The sequence below is a fragment of the Heptranchias perlo genome, chromosome 15 (assembly GCF_035084215.1).
Source record: "Heptranchias perlo isolate sHepPer1 chromosome 15, sHepPer1.hap1, whole genome shotgun sequence".
NCBI classification, from domain to species: Eukaryota; Metazoa; Chordata; class Chondrichthyes; order Hexanchiformes; family Hexanchidae; genus Heptranchias; species Heptranchias perlo.
The window spans coordinates 7,899,238-7,915,243 of record NC_090339.1 but is presented as its reverse complement, the minus strand read 5'-3'; the positions used below and the strand labels follow the sequence as shown (position 1 = coordinate 7,915,243).

General features: G+C 44.1%; 1 pseudogene; it reads right to left on the bottom strand.

Annotated features, from left to right (window-relative positions):
- Nucleotides 1–15,473, bottom strand: part of LOC137333190 (sodium- and chloride-dependent neutral and basic amino acid transporter B(0+)-like) — a 34,392-nt pseudogene extending 18,919 nt beyond the window's left edge.
- Nucleotides 15,474–16,006: the final 533 nt, after the last annotated feature.

The following is a 16,006-nucleotide window of genomic DNA, read 5'->3' as shown; positions in this document are numbered from 1 at the left end:
AATTGGAAACCCTACCCAACCCACCTCCAACTTCCCTTTTTAATGGAGGCATGTTGAGGGGCGGGTGACTGATCTGCTCTCCAGTGGCAGGTCCGTAATTTAAATATTTTAATGAGGCTACCTGCCTCAAATTTTAGCAGAGTTTTAAGTTTAACGCCTGCGGGCCGTGTTTCCCAGGGCTCAGGAAACCCGGCAGCTGGAGGGAGGCGTGAATGACCGGATCCAGCAGGTAAGTGCCTTTCCAGGAGGAGCAGGAGTGCATCCCTCCTGCTCCCCAAGCAAACCTGCTTCCCTCCTGGCAATCAGCCGAACTCCCCACTGTGAGCGGCCTACACCCCCCACCCCCCAGCGTCCCACGATCCCCCATTCCCCCCCCCCTCCCCGGATCTCCGCCCGACCTCTGACCTCCCCAAGGCTTCTGACCTCCAATCGCCCCTCAAGCTCCAATCTCCCCAAGGCATCTGACGTCTGATCCCCCCCGACCTCCGATCTCCCCAAGGCCTCCAACCTACGATCCACACCGACCTGCGATCTCCCCCCCCCCCCCCCCCACCTCCAATCCCCCCCTGACCTACGATCTCCCCCCGACCCCAACCCTGGCCTTTCCAATCTCTCCTTCCCTCCGTTCTCTCCGCCCCCCCCCCCCCCCCCCCGCAACGGCATGGTGCTGCAGGCCTTCCCACACAGGAGCCAGCCTCTCAATTTGGCTGGCTGCCAGCTGGGAAATGGAGATAAAAAATTTAAATGAGGTCCTGTCGTTAAATCCGGCAGGATCTCTGGGTTACCCACATTTCCGGATTTCCCAGCGCTACGACACTCTTCCCTGTCGATATCGAGGCCAATGGATTTCCCAATTCTCACTATCCAACATCTCTTTTACCAGAAGGGGGTTTTCTAACAGCTCAATAAAATGAATGATTTAAAAACTCAGGATCTTCATTCATGAGCTCTGGTTGTGAGCAATGGCTGATACCATTGTATCTTCAGAATCTCACAATAACTCCTTGACACTACACTGGCCTAAAATTATCTCACTGCATGACGTCCATCTTCAACAACAAACCCAAATATAGCAGTGAAATAGATGGATTCACTTCAGGAACGTTTATACTGGTACATGTATGATAATAATCGCACATTAGCGTTAGAAAAAGTGATTCATCAAATGGAAGTTCTGGGCTAGAATTACTGCTGCTGATATTAGTGAATAAACTCTTCCAGATGTTGGGGTGACATTCCTCTGGCCGTTACTTTAATGCAGGTGTCAACCCATTTTCAACAAATAGGTTCATGATCCATTAACATAACGAGCAGAAGATTGACACACAAACATATTAAACATTTGTCCACTATTATAAGCTTAATATTTTATATAATTTCTTTTGTATAAGTGGAAAGAGATATGTTAATTGAAGTAAGGTCATTCTTACCTATACTTGCAAACTGACTGTCGAGTCCCAGAGTGACCAGCATGAAGAAAAATAAAATGGACCATAAAGGTGCCACTGGCAACTGTGCGAGAGCATCTGGGTAGGCAATGAAAGCCAAACCGAAACCTAAACAATTGATACGGTGCAATGAACGATGCTGAAAAGAGAGATACTGTAACCTGAAGTTACTTATTTAAAACCTATTAATTCTTTTAGAATCCAGATTGTGAAAATGTATCACATCTTGCTGAGTACTTGTGTATTCGGTCTGAGATTTTTTGTTTTTTTTCCATCAGGGTGAGTGATGTCAGTGCTGGGGAATGGGGCAGTTTCCATTTAAGGCCCCTAGTTTTTATCACAGTTATCTGCAGAGTAAAGATCCCTCTACTTTGCCCCAACAATGTGCCTCAGCCCCACCCCGAGAAGAGGTTGCACCACTGTGACATTTTCCCATTCCTCACACCAGCCATCTAGGGCCCTTGCCGAGTGATGTTGCCAATTCAGAGCCGGTTTTGTGCTGTGGAGCCCATGTCCAATAGGAACAGGATGGAGACTGCCCAAACTTTTTCCATGTAGGTCCCTTACACTTAGCAGTCATTGGAGACATTAGTCCCATCAGTCTGGACTGGATTTATAGCCAGATCCTATATGTAAGACCAATGTCCAACTCATTGCACCACCCAATCCCCAAAGAGAATCTGAGATTTCAAAAGCTGCTTAAAGCTGTGACCCTGGTTCATATTTTTACCAGTTCTGGTTATTCCCGTTTATGAATTACAAGCAGCTGGTCAGTTAATGTTATGGTTGCTTTGTTTACACTTAAGCAAGTTTATGTTAAATTATTTCCAATTCAAAACTACTGGATCCAGATTTTGCCATCAGAGTGGAAAGGCTGAGATCATTGAGCCCGGACGGTTTTATCTCACAGTTTGGAAACATTTTAACAGAAGAAAGTAAGTTTGACTCTGCAGGTACCTGATTTTGCAACCTCTGAAACAGGCTTGTCTTGTATGTGAGCCATGTGTCCAAGGATGGAGAAGATGGCAAATCCAGCCAACACACTCGTAGCACAATTAATTACGCAGAGAATTATGGCATCTGTGTAAGAGTTATTGTGGAATTTGTTGTAGGATGCCAGTGCTGTTAAACCTCCCCAAGCCACTGACAATGAAAAGAAAATCTGTGTTGCAGCATCTTTCCAGACCTGGTAAATAGAAGGTAGAATTAATCAGCAATGAGAAATTTTACTTGACCTCTTTCAACTGTTGCAAGTTAACTATGAGGAACATGGGGGTTCGTGCCATAGCTCAGTAGTGATCTGACTGAATGAAAATCCCTTTGGTCAATAGTATCTCCCTTGAACAGTAGGGTTATCATTCTGCCTCCTTGTCTAATTCCCTCCAGGAGCTTTGATGCTTTGTACTGTTATGTTTTCAAGTGTATGACTTGATAGTTTAATTTAATTACTGTCACCCTTGTTGAAAGCAGCAACAAAGAAAGAAAGGCACACCAAAAGGCCATCAGAATTCCAATAAAATTAACAATCAGATCTTAATGTCAATAAATGCCATGTCATAATATTGATTGTCTACTTAAATGTTACTATGTGACCTACGCATATAGATTGACAAAATATTTACCTGACAATTTTATTAGTGAATTTGTTACAAGATACTAAAAAGTAGGTATCCAGAAGGGAATATGACAGCCATTGCATTTTACCCTATTCTGTCCTGTCCCATCCAATTCTATCATATCCCATTCCATCCTATTATTATTTCATCCCATTTCTGCTATCTTATCCCATCCCATCTGCAAACATCTAGACGTTAAAAAGCATAAATTAAACTCATTAGCCTTTATCATTAGCTTTCAGTTACAACTTCCTTCTGATTCTATCAACTAAAACGCAATGACTGAAATTAATTTTTCCATAACTGACGAATCCAAAAACAACACAGCTTTTACACTGAACTTGTCATAAATCAGGAAAATAAATAAAAGTGAAACATGAAACAATTTGACTGAAGAATACAGTTGAAGTTCCATGGATTATCTTGGTGTGTTTACCTCAGCTTCAGCCAGTTTAGTGAAGTTTGACTGTCTTCCGATGCAGTATTCAATACCTTTATAGGCTCCCTCCAGAGTAGCACCTCGGACCAGAAGTATGATGAGAATCAAATAAGGGAATGTCGCAGTAAAATAAGCCACCTGACCACAGAAAGTAGATTGATAGATTTTCCTGTATTGCTGGTACAACATTTACAGTATTGAATTCCATTGAATGACTAACAAATAGGATTGTAATCAAAGAGAATGAACCAGAACACATATGGAGGAGTAATAACTGCATGAAAGGTATATTTAACACTGAGGTGCATATTGTAACTGAATTTAAATAGTACAATATTAGGCTGGATTTTGCTGTAAAAATAATGGCGTGTTAACGACGCACACCATTATTAATTGCAAATCGTCCAGCAATTTCAGGGGATAAAGAGATATGCTGTGAGTTACAAATGTCCAGAACTTGGTTGATTTACATCGCTCCGCCATTTGCTTCACACAAATAGCATCTTGCCCTTAGCTTTCCTGTTATGTTCAAGAATTTGCTGGATTTGCACATTAATTCCCCATTAAAATCGCCACAGAAAGTTATGTCTTGTAATTAAGAGCGTAAGTACCTTTTTGACAATGTGATCATTGTTAATGACTGCCAATCAACCTCTCTGGCTCAGAAATTGAACATTTTAAACTGCGGAGTCTCATTCCTTCAGGTAGTGAATTGTTCTTAAAGATTTTAAAAATGTCAAATTTTACATTTTAAATTTTTTTTCTCTCTTCATCCAATCTTTCTTTCCCTCTTTCCCTCTTCTTTCCTATGTCCTATGTTCCTATGTTCTTTACTTTTCTTTCTGTACCTGATTTGACTCTAACTCATTCACTCGAATTCACCCTCCTTCTCAATCCTTCCTCTAGTTCTTTTTCAATCCTTAAATCTTATTGGTTAAGGAGATACACCATTGGTCCCACCGTTCACAAAGATCCCAGATGCCCCGTTTCCCTCACCACCGTTATCAGCTCGCATTTCCAGCAAGTTATAATGCAAAAAAATTTTGAGCTGAAGGGTGCAGAAAAAAGTCTTAACCAGCAGGGCACGGTTATGAGTGGCACATTTCAGGGGTTTGTAGAATTTCTGCTGTTCTTTCACTCTGGAGAAAGATCTTCAGATCTCACTCAGGCCTGCAATGTTCATGAATTATGGATCTCACATTCCCCAAAGAATCACTGATATCATCACCTGTGAGATAAACCAGCCCACTTCACAAATGATTTATCAATTCTAGTTTTATGTACTTTGCCACCAGAGTTTGAACTCTATTCATCACCAATTGTTTTACCTTTCCTGAAGATTTGATTTCTATAGATAGCGCTGTCCCAACTATCAGCCAGGCCAGAAGCAGACAGAGGGCTAAATACCAGACTATCTCCCCAGTCTCATCCATTGATCTTGTACGGCATAAAGCCAAATTACTAAATAAAATGGAAACAGAAAACATCTCATGTAAGGATACAGTTCATTACACACAGTTAACATAGAAACATAGAAAATAGGAGCAAGAGTAGGCCATTTGGCCCTTCGGGCCTGCTCCGCCATTCAAAATGGTCATGGATGATCGTCTAACTCAGTACCCTGTTCCCGCTTTTTCCCTATATCCCTTGATCCCTTTAGCAACAAGAAATATATCTATCTCCTTCTTGAATACATCTAATGACTTGGCCTCCACTGACTTCTGTGGTAGAGAATTCCACAGGTTCACCACCCTCTGAGTGAAGAAATTTCTCCTCATCTCGGTTCTAAATGGCATACCCCATATCCTGAGACTATGATCCCTGGTTCTGGACTCCCCAGCCATCGGGAACATCCTCCCTGCATCTTGTCTGTCTAGTCCTGTTAGAATTTTATATGTTTCGATGAGATCACCTCTCATTCTTCTAAACTCCAGTGAATATAGGCCTAGTCGACCCAATCTCTCCTCATACGTCAGTCCTGCCATCCCAGGAATCAGTCTGGTAAACCTTTGTTGCACTCCCTCCATGGCAAGGACATCCTTCCTCAGATAAGGAGACCAAAACTGCACACAATACTCCAGATGTGGTCTCACCAAGGCCCTGTACAACTGCAGTAAGACATCCCTGTTCCTGTACTCACACCCTCTTGCAATGAACGCCAACATACCATTCGCCTTCCTAACTGCTTGCTGCACCTGAATGCTCGCTTTCAGCGACTGGTGCACAAGGACACCCAGGTCTCGTTGCTCCTCCCCTTTTCCCAATCTATCACCATTCAGATAATAATCTGTCTTTCTGTTTTTACAACCAAAGTGGATAACCTCACATTTATCGACGTTATACTGCATCTGCCATGTTCTTGCTCACTCACCCAACTTGTCTAAATCACATTGGAGCCTCTTTGCATCCTCCTCACAGCTCACATTCCACCCCAGCTTTGTGTCGTCTGAAAACTTGGAAATGTTACATTCAGTTCCCTCATCCAAATCATTGATATATATTGTGAATAGCTGGGCCCCAAGCACTGATCCCTGCGGTACCCCACTAGTCACTGCCTGTCACCCGGAAAAAGACCCGTTTATTCCTACTCTCTGTTTCCTGTCTGTCAACCAATTCTCAATCCATGTCAGTATATTCCCCCCAATCCCATGTGCTTTAATTTTGCACACTAACCTCTTGTGTGGAACCTTATAAAAAGCCTTCTGCAAATCCAAATACACCACATCCACTGGTTCTCCCCTATCTATTCTACTAGTTACCTCCTCAAAAAACTCCAGTAGGTTTGTTAATCATGATTTCCCTTTCATAAACCCATGCTGACTTTATCCAATCCGATTAATGGCTTCCAAGTGTTCTGTTATCACATCCTTTATAATAGACTTGAGCATTTTCCCTACTACTGATGATAGGCTAACTGGTTTGTTTTCTCCCTCCTTTTTTAAATGGTGGGGTAAGGTGTTTAGTCAACTATACTTTGATTTAAAAGATAAAGAGAATCAGTACTGCTTTTAGAAGTGAATTGTTGCAAGGAATTGAGGCTAAATTTGATAGCGTTTTGGTTTTTCTTTGTATTTGGGCTGTTCAGCTTTTATTTACTGCTGCCATCAGAGGAAAAAAGAAGCCCATAGGAACATAGGATTTGCTGAACAAAAAAAGACTGGTGTCCATCTAGTTTGCCTTCTACCATTCTAGTAGTCGCATGATACAATGATAATGGAGTTGTTTGACTGATCATGGCAATCAATCTCTATCAACTAGTCCAGAACAGATCCAGACATAACGCGAGGAAAACCCCAACCATAGGCTCAAAGTCATTTGTTCCTCCCAAGCATTCTGCACTTACCAGATGTTATGTCTCAAATTACTCATATGCTTTATCCCAAAATATTATTTTGGTCACAATAATTAAATGAAACAATGAAGTCATATACTTGAAAATATAGCAGTGCAAAGCTTTGCTTAAACAGTGAGTGCTGATGAGATTCCCTGGAGAGATGATTTGAAGGAGTTCCTGACAGTGCTCAATTGACTGCCTTACAATGCATTGCAAAAACTACCTGGGTTAATCACTGTACCTCCCAATGAAAATATAACCTCTATTTAAATCAAATAGCTGTTCACTCATTAAACAGGACATTTGCTCAACGATCCTTCCCAAGAGGAAGCTACTGGTATAGCTGTGCAGGTTATAGGTGCAGCTATCTGTAGCAATTTACTTACTCCCAGTATTGCTCACTTGGACCCTGGTGAGGAACGTAGATTTCTGATCCATTTGTGCAATTTTCATTGTTTGCATGCAGCCATGTTGTATTAACTATTTCAAAATATCCGTCATCCAGAGTGAGATTGCAGAGGGGATCTAGGAAATGTGGAATGTGAAAGAAAGAAAGACTTGCATTTATATAGCGCCATTCAGAACGTCAGGATGTCCCAAAGTGCTTTACAGCCAATGAAGTACTTTTGAAGTGTTGTAATGTAGGAAATGCCACAGCCAATTTGCACACAGTAAGGTCCCACAAATAGCAATGTGATAAATGACCAGATAATCTCTTTTTTTTATTTGTTCATGGGATGTGGGTATCGCTGGCAAGGCCAGCATTTATTGCCCATCACTAATTGCCCTTGAGAAAGGGGTGATGAGCCGCTGCCTTGAACCGCTGCAGTCCGTGTGGTGAAGGTTCTCCCACAGTGCAGTTAGGAAGGGAGTTCTGGGATTTTGACCCAGTGACGACGAAGGTACGGCGATATTTTTCCAAGTCGGGAAGGTGTGTGACTTGGAGGGGAACGTGCAGGTGGTGTTGTCCCATGTGCCTGCTGCCCTTGTCCTTCTAGGTGGTAGAGGTCACGGGTTTGGGAGGTGCTGTCAAAGAAGCCTTGGCGAGTTGCTGCAGTGCATCATGTAGATGGTACACACTGCAACCACGGTGGGCTGGTGGTGAAGGGAGTGAATGTTTAGGTTGGTGGATGGGGTGCCAATCCAGCGGGCTGCTTTGTCCTGGATGGTGTCGAGCTTCTTGAGTGTTGTTGGAGCTGCACTCATCCAGGCAAATGGAGAGTATTCCATCACACTCCCTGACTTGTGGCTTGTAGATGGTGGAAAGGCTTTGGGGAGTCAGGAGGTGAGTCACTTGCCGCAGAATACCCAGCCTTTGACCTGCTCTTGTAGCCACAGTATTTACGTGACTGGTCTAGTTAAGTTTCTGGTCAATGGTAACCCCCTGGATGTTGATGATGGGGGATTCGGCGATGATAATGCTATTGAATGTCAAGGGGAGGTGGTTGGACTCTCTCTTGTTGGAGATGGTCATTGCCTGGCATTTGTTTGGCGCGAATGTTACTTGCCACTTATCAGTCCAAGCCTGGATGTTGTCCAGGTCTTGCTGCATGTGGGCATGGACTGCTTCATTATCTGAGGGGTTGCAAATGGAACTGAACACTGTGCAATCATCAGTGAACATCCCCATTTCTGACCTTATGATGGAGGGAAGGTCATTGATGAAGCAGCTAAAGATGATTGGGCCTAGGACACTGTCCTGAGGAACTCCTGCAGCAATGTCCTGGGGCTGAGATGATTGGCTTCCAACAACCACCACCATCTTCCTTTGTGCTAGGTATGACTCCAGCCACTGGAGAGTTTTCCCCCTGATTCCCATTGACTTCAATTTTACTAGGGCTCCTTGGTCCACATTCGGTCAAATGCTGCCTTGATGTCAAGGGCGGTCACTCTCACCTCACCTCTGGAATTCAGCTCTTTTGTCCATGTTTGGACCAAGGCTGTAATGATGTTTTAGTTATGTTGATTGAGGGAAAGTATTTGGCCAGGACACCAGGGAGAACTCCGTGCTCTTCGTCGAAATAGTGTTATGGGATCTCTATTGACAACTTGAGGGGTCTGACGGGTTCTCGGTTTAACGTCTCATCTCCAAGACAGCACCTCCGACAGTGCAGGACTCTTTCAGTACTGCATGGAATATCAGCCTTGATTTTGTGCTTAAGTTTCTGGAGTGGGATTTAAATCCACAACCTTCTGACTCAGAGGTGAGAATGCAACCACTGAGCCACGGCTAACACGTAATTATTTAGAAGTACATTTTATTGGGAACGATGCTGTGATTTATCGTCATGTAATCAGGGTCATCCCATGCATTACATTGCACACCATGTATTACAGTGCCTCCCAAGTATTACAGTGCACCCCATGTATTAAAGTACACCCCAAGTATTACAGCATACCCCATGTATTACAGTGCACCCCAAGTATTACATTGTACTCCATGTATTACAATGCACCCCATGTATTACAGTGTACCCCAAGTATCACACTGCACCCAATATATTATGGTGCACCTTGTGTATTACAGTGCATTCCATGTATTACAGCGCACCCCAAGTATTACAGTGTACTCCAGGTATTATTACGGTGTACCCCCAGTATTACAGTGTACCCCATTTTTTATGGTGTACCTCAAGTATTACATTGTCGGCCAAGTATTTCAGTGAACCCCATGTATTACAGTGCACCCATGTATTACAATGTACTGCATGTATTATAGTGTACACCATGTATTACAGTGCACCCTATTATTGTATTGCGCACCATGTATTAGAGTGAACCCCAAGTATTACAGTATAGCCCATGAATTACAGTGCATCCAATGTATTACATTGCACCCCATGGATTATGGTGCACCTAAAGTATTACAGTGCACCCATGCATTTCAGTGCATCCCATGTATTATAGTGTATAACATGAATTACAGTGCACCCCATGCATTGCAGTGACCCCTGTGCATTACTTCATATCTTATGTATTACAATGCACCCCATGTATTACGGTTCACCCAAAATATTACAGTGCACCACATATGTTATGGTGCACCTCGTGTATTACAGTGCACCTCATGTATTATAATGCACCCCATATATTATGGTGCACCTCATGTATTGCAGTGTACATTTTGTATTACGGTGTACTCCATATATTACAGTGCAACCCATGTATTATAATGCACCCCATTATAGTAAGAGCCATGTATTACAGTGTACCCCATGCATTACAGTGACTCCCATTTATTACAGTGTACACCATATATTACAGTGTACCCCAGTGTTACAGTGCACACCATGCATTATAGTGCACTACATGTATCACAGTGCACCCCATGTATTACCGTGCATCCCAAGTTATACAGTGTATGCCATGTATTACATTGCATCTCATATTATGGTGTACCTCATGTATTACAGTGCACAATTTGTATTGCAGTGACTCCCATGCATTACAGTGAACCCCATGTATTACAGTGCATCTCATATTATGGTGCACCTCGTGTAATACAATCTACCCCAGGTATTACAATGCACCCTTTGTATTACGGTGCGTCCCAAGTGTTACAGTGCCTCCTATGTTTTACAGTGCACCCCATGCATTACAGTGCACCCCAAGCATTATAGTGTACACCATATATTATAGTGCACCCCATGTATTATAGTGCACCACATATAAGAAGAAATTGGAGCAGGAGTAGGCCAATCGGCCCCTCGAGCCTGCTCCGCCATTCAATAAGATCATGGCTGATCTGATCCCAACCACAAATCTAAAGAACACAAGAAGTCGGAGCAGGACCCGGCCACATAGCCCCTGGGCCCTCTCCGCCACCCACAGGGCATTGACCGATCCGAACTCAGCTTCATGTCCAATTTCCTGCCCGCTCCCCATAACCCCTAATTCCCTTTACTTCTAGGAAACTGTCTATTTCTGTTTTAAATTTATCTAATGATGTAGCTTCCACAGCTTCCTGGGGCAGCAAATTCCACAGACCGACCACCCTCTGAGTGAAGAAGTTTCTCCTCATCTCAGTTTTGAAAGAGCAGCCCCTTATTCTAAGATTATGCCCCCTAGTTCTAGTTTCACCCATCTTTGGGAACATCCTTACTGCATCCACCCGATCAAGACCCTTCACAATCTTATATGTTTCAATAAGATCGCCTCTCATTCTTCTGAACTCCAATGAGTAGAGTCCCAATCTACTCAACCTCTCCTCATATGTCCGCCCCCTCATCCCCGGGATTAACCGAGTGAACCTTCTTTGTACTGCCTCGAGAGCAAGTATGTCTTTTCTTAAGTATGGAGACCAAAACTGTATGCAGTATTCCAGGTGCGGTCTCACCAATACCTTATATAACTGCAGCAATACCTCCTTGTTTTTATATTCTATCCCCCTAGCAATAAAAGCCAACATTCCGTTGGCTTTCTTGATCACCTGCTGCACCTGCATACCAACTTTTTGATTTTCTTGCACTAGGACCCCCAGATCCCTTTGTACTGCACTACTTTCCAGTCTCTCGCCATTAAGAAAATAACTTGCTCTCTGATTTTTCCTGCCAAAGTGCATAACCTCACATTTTCCAATATTATATTGCATCTGCCAAATCTCCGCCCACTCACCCAGCCTGTCTATATCCCCTTGCAGGTTTTTTATGTCCTCCTCACTCTCTACTTTCCCTCCCATCTTTGTATCATCTGCAAATTTTGATATGTTGCACTCGGTCCCCTCCTCCAAATCGTTAATATAGATTGTAAAGAGTTGGGGACCCAGCACCGACCCCTGTGGAACACCACTGGTTACTGGTTGCCAGTCCGAAAATGAACCATTTATCCCAACTCTCTGCTTCCTGTTCGATAACCAATCCTCCACCCATGCCAGAATATTACCCCCAATCCCGTGATTTTTTATCTTAAGTAATAATCTTTTATGTGGCACCTTGTCGAATGCCTTCTGGAAGTCTAAATACACTATGTCCACTGGTTCCCCTTTATCCACCCTATACGTTATATCCTCGAAGAACTCAAGCAAATTTGTCAGACATGACTTCCCCTTCATAAAGCCATGCTGACTTTGTCCTATTAAATTATGCTTATCTAAATGTTCCGTTACTGTCTCCTTAATAATAGACTCCAAAATTTTACCCACCACAGATGTTAAGCTAACTGGCCTATAATTTCCAGCCTTCTGCCTACTACCCTTTTTAAATAACGGTGTTACATTAGCAGTTTTCCAATCTGCCGGGACCTCTCCTGAGTCCAGGGAATTTTGGAAAACTATCACCAAAGCATCCACAATCCCTACTGCCACTTCCCTCAAGACCCTAGGATGGAAGCCATCAGGTCCAGGGGATTTATCCGCCTTGAGTCCCATTATTTTACTGAGTACCATCTCCTGAGTGATTTTAATCGTATTTAGCTCCTCCCCCCCGAGAGTCCCCTGTTCGTCCAGTGTTGGGATATTCTTAGTGTCCTCTACTGTAAAGACTGAAACAAAATATTTGTTCAGCATTTTTGCCATCTCCATGTTTCCCACCATTAATTTCCCGGTCTCATCCTCTAAGGGACCTATGTTTGCCTTAGCCACCCTTTTTCTTTTTATATAACTATAGAAACTCTTGCTATCTGTTTTTATATTTTTTGCTAATTTCTTTTCATAATCTAACTTCCCTTTCTTAATCAATCCTTTAGTTACTTTTTGCTGTCTTTTGAAGAATTCCCAATCTTCTATCCTCCCACTAAGTTTGGCTACCTTATATGTCCTTGTTTTTAGTCGGATACTATCCTTGATTTCTTTACTTAGCCACGGATGGCTGTCATTTCTTTTACACCCTTTTTTCCTCAGTGGAATATATTTATTTTGAAAGTTGTAAAATAACTCCCTAAATGAACACCACTGCTCATGTACCGTCTTACCCTTTAATCTATTTTCCCAGTCCACTTTAATCAATTCCGCTCTCATACCATCATAGTCTCCTTTATTCAAGCTCAGTACGCTTGTTTGAGAATCAACCTTCTCACCCTCTAATTGGATATGGAATTCAACCATGTTGTGGTCGCTCGTTCCAAGGGGATCCTTAACTAGGACATTATTAATTAATCCTGACTCATTACACAGGACCAGGTCCAAGGTTGCCTGCCCCCTTGTAGGATCAGTTACATACTGCTCAAGAAATCCATCCCTGATGCACTCAATGAACTCGTCCTCAAGGCTGCTCTGCCCAATTTGATTTGTCCAGTTAATATGATAATTAAAATCCCCCATAATTATGGCTGTTCCCTTATTACATGCCCCGACTATCTCCTGATTAATACTTCTTCCAGCAGAGTTGCAACTATTAGGAGGCCTATATACTACGCCCACTAATGTTTTTTTTCCCTTATTATTCCTTATCTCCACCCAAACTGTTTCATTATCTTGATGCTTTGTCCCAATATCATTTCTCTGTATTACAGTGATTCCTTCCTTTATTAACATAGCCACCCCACCTCCCCTTCCTTCCTGCCTGTCCTTCCTGATTGTTAAATACCCTGGCATATTTAATTCCCAGTCGTTGTCACCCTGCAACCATGTTTCTGTAATGGCCACAAGATCATACCCATACGTAGTTATTTGTGCCGTTAACTCGTCCATTTTATTACGAATGCTACGTGCATTCAGATAAAGAACTTTCAAATCTGTTTTGTGACGCTTAGTTCCTGCTTTTTCCTTTTTTAACACTTTACCTATTACTCCATACCTTCTGTCCCTTCCTGTTACGCTTTCCTCTCTCTCCCTGCTCAGGTTCCCAACCCCCTGCCACTTTAGTTTAAACCCTCCCCAACAGCACTAGCAAACACTCCTCCTAGAACAGCAGTCCCGGCCCTGCCCAGGTGCAGACCATCCGGTTTGTACTGGTCCCACCTCCCCCAGAACCGTTTCCAGTGTCCCAGGAATTTGAATCCCTCCCCCTTGCACCATTCCTCTAGCCACGTATTCATTTGAAATATCCTCCTATTTCTACTCTGACTAGCACGTGGCACTGGCAGCAATCCTGAGATTACTACCTTTGAGGTCCTATTTTTTAATTTACCTCCTAACTCCCTATATTCTGCTTTTAGGACCTCATCCCCTTTTTTACCTATATCGTTGGTGCCTATGTGCACCACGACAGCTGGCTGTTCGCCCTCCCCCTCCAAAATGTTCTGTAGCCGCTCCGAGACATCCTTGATCCTTGCACCAGGGAGGCAACACACCATCCTGGAGTCTCGGTTGCGGCCGCAGAAACGCCTGTCTATTCCCCTTACAATTGAGTCCCCTATCACTATAGCTCTGCCACTCTTTTTCCTCCCAGCCTGTGCAGCAGAGCTACCCGTGGTGCCAGGAAGTTGGCTGCTGCTGCCTTCCCCTGATAAGTCATCCCCCCCAACAGCATCCAAAGTGGCATATCTGTTTGAGAGGGGGATGGCCACAGGGGACCCCTGCACTACCTGCCTGCATCTCTTACTCTTCCTGGTGGTCACCCATTCACTTCCTGCCTGTATACCCTTTACCTGCGGTGTGACCAACTCGCTAAACGTGCTATCCACGAGTTTCTCTGCATCGCGAATGCTCCACAGTGAGTCCACCCGCAGCTCCATCTCCGAGATACGATCGGTCAGTAGCTGCAGGTGGACACACTTCCCGCACACATGGTCGGCAGGGACACTGGTAGTGTCCATGACTTCCCACATCTTGCAGGAGGAGCATATCACGGGTGCGAGGTCTGCTGCCATGACTTGCCTTAGCTTAGTTACCCCTTTTAAATTACGTTGAAATTAGAAAATGTTAACTATACTAGGGACCTAGGTTCACTAAAAAAAAAACACTATCTGCTATAAAACCTGCAGATCTTCCCTTTCTTATTACTTTACTTACAGTAAAATGGTAGAAATACTCACCTGAACCTACTCACCAATCAGCTGCCTCCCCTGTGCCGCGTCACTTTCTGACTGGTGACGTCACCCTGAACTCTGCCGCTGGTCTCAGAGTCTCGCTCTCAGAGTAAGCTCTGGTCTCGCTCTCTCCCGCCGCTCACCGACTGAACTCTCGCTCTCTCCGCACTGTTTATATCCCCGCTCTGGTCTCGCTCTCTCCCGCCGCTCACCGACTGGACTCTCGCTCTCTCCGCGCTGTTTATATCTCCGCTCTGGTCTCGCTCTCTCCCGCCGCTCACCGACTGGACTCTCGCTCTCTCCGCGCTGTTTATATCTCCGCTCTGGTCTCGCTCTCTCCCGCCGCTCACCGACTGGACTCTCGCTCTCTCCGCGCTGTTTATATCTCCGCTCTGGTCTCGCTCTCTCCCGCCGCTCACCGACTGAACTCTCGCTCTCTCCGCGCTGTTTTTATCCCCGCTCTGGTCTCGCTCTTTACCGCCGCTCACCGACTGGACTCTCGCTCTCTCTGCGCTGTTTTTATCCCCGCTCTGGTCTCGCTCTTTACCGCCGCTCACCGCTCTCAGGTCCACTACCGCTCTGCAGGAAAAGCAAGGCAAAGCAGCACCTCCTTCCCCCACTTTACCCAACTCCCACACGTACCGAACTCTCAGCACACTGTTGTCCTCACACCGTGCTGTCCGCACTGACAGGCCCCTCTTATGGTTCTCGTGTATTACAGTGAACCTCATGTTTTACAATGTACCCCAAGTCTTACACTACACCCCATGTATTACAGCACACCCCATTTATTACAGTGCATCCCATGTAATGCAGTGGACCCTATGTATTACAGTGCATCCCATGTAGCAGAGCACCCCATCCAGTACAGTGCACACTATTACAGTTTACCCCATGTAATGCAATACACCCCAAGTATTACACTGCACCCTTATGTATTACAGCACACCCCATGTATTACAGCACACCCCATGTATTACAGCGCACCCCATGTATTACAGCGCACCCCATATTTTATGGAGCCCCGCATGTATTACAGTGCACAGCAAGTATTAAAGTGCACCCCAAGTGTTACAGTGCACCATGTAAAAAGTCAGATACCCGACTTGGTGAAGGATAGAATACTGGAGCCTAGTCTTCAGTTGCTTCCAAGCCTTTATTCTCAGAGATTCCCCCTAACACATTCGGCACCCCCTAGTCAAGCTCTCTCCTATAAACGGATACAATAAAAAAAATAAACTTTTTATATACAATACAAACAAAA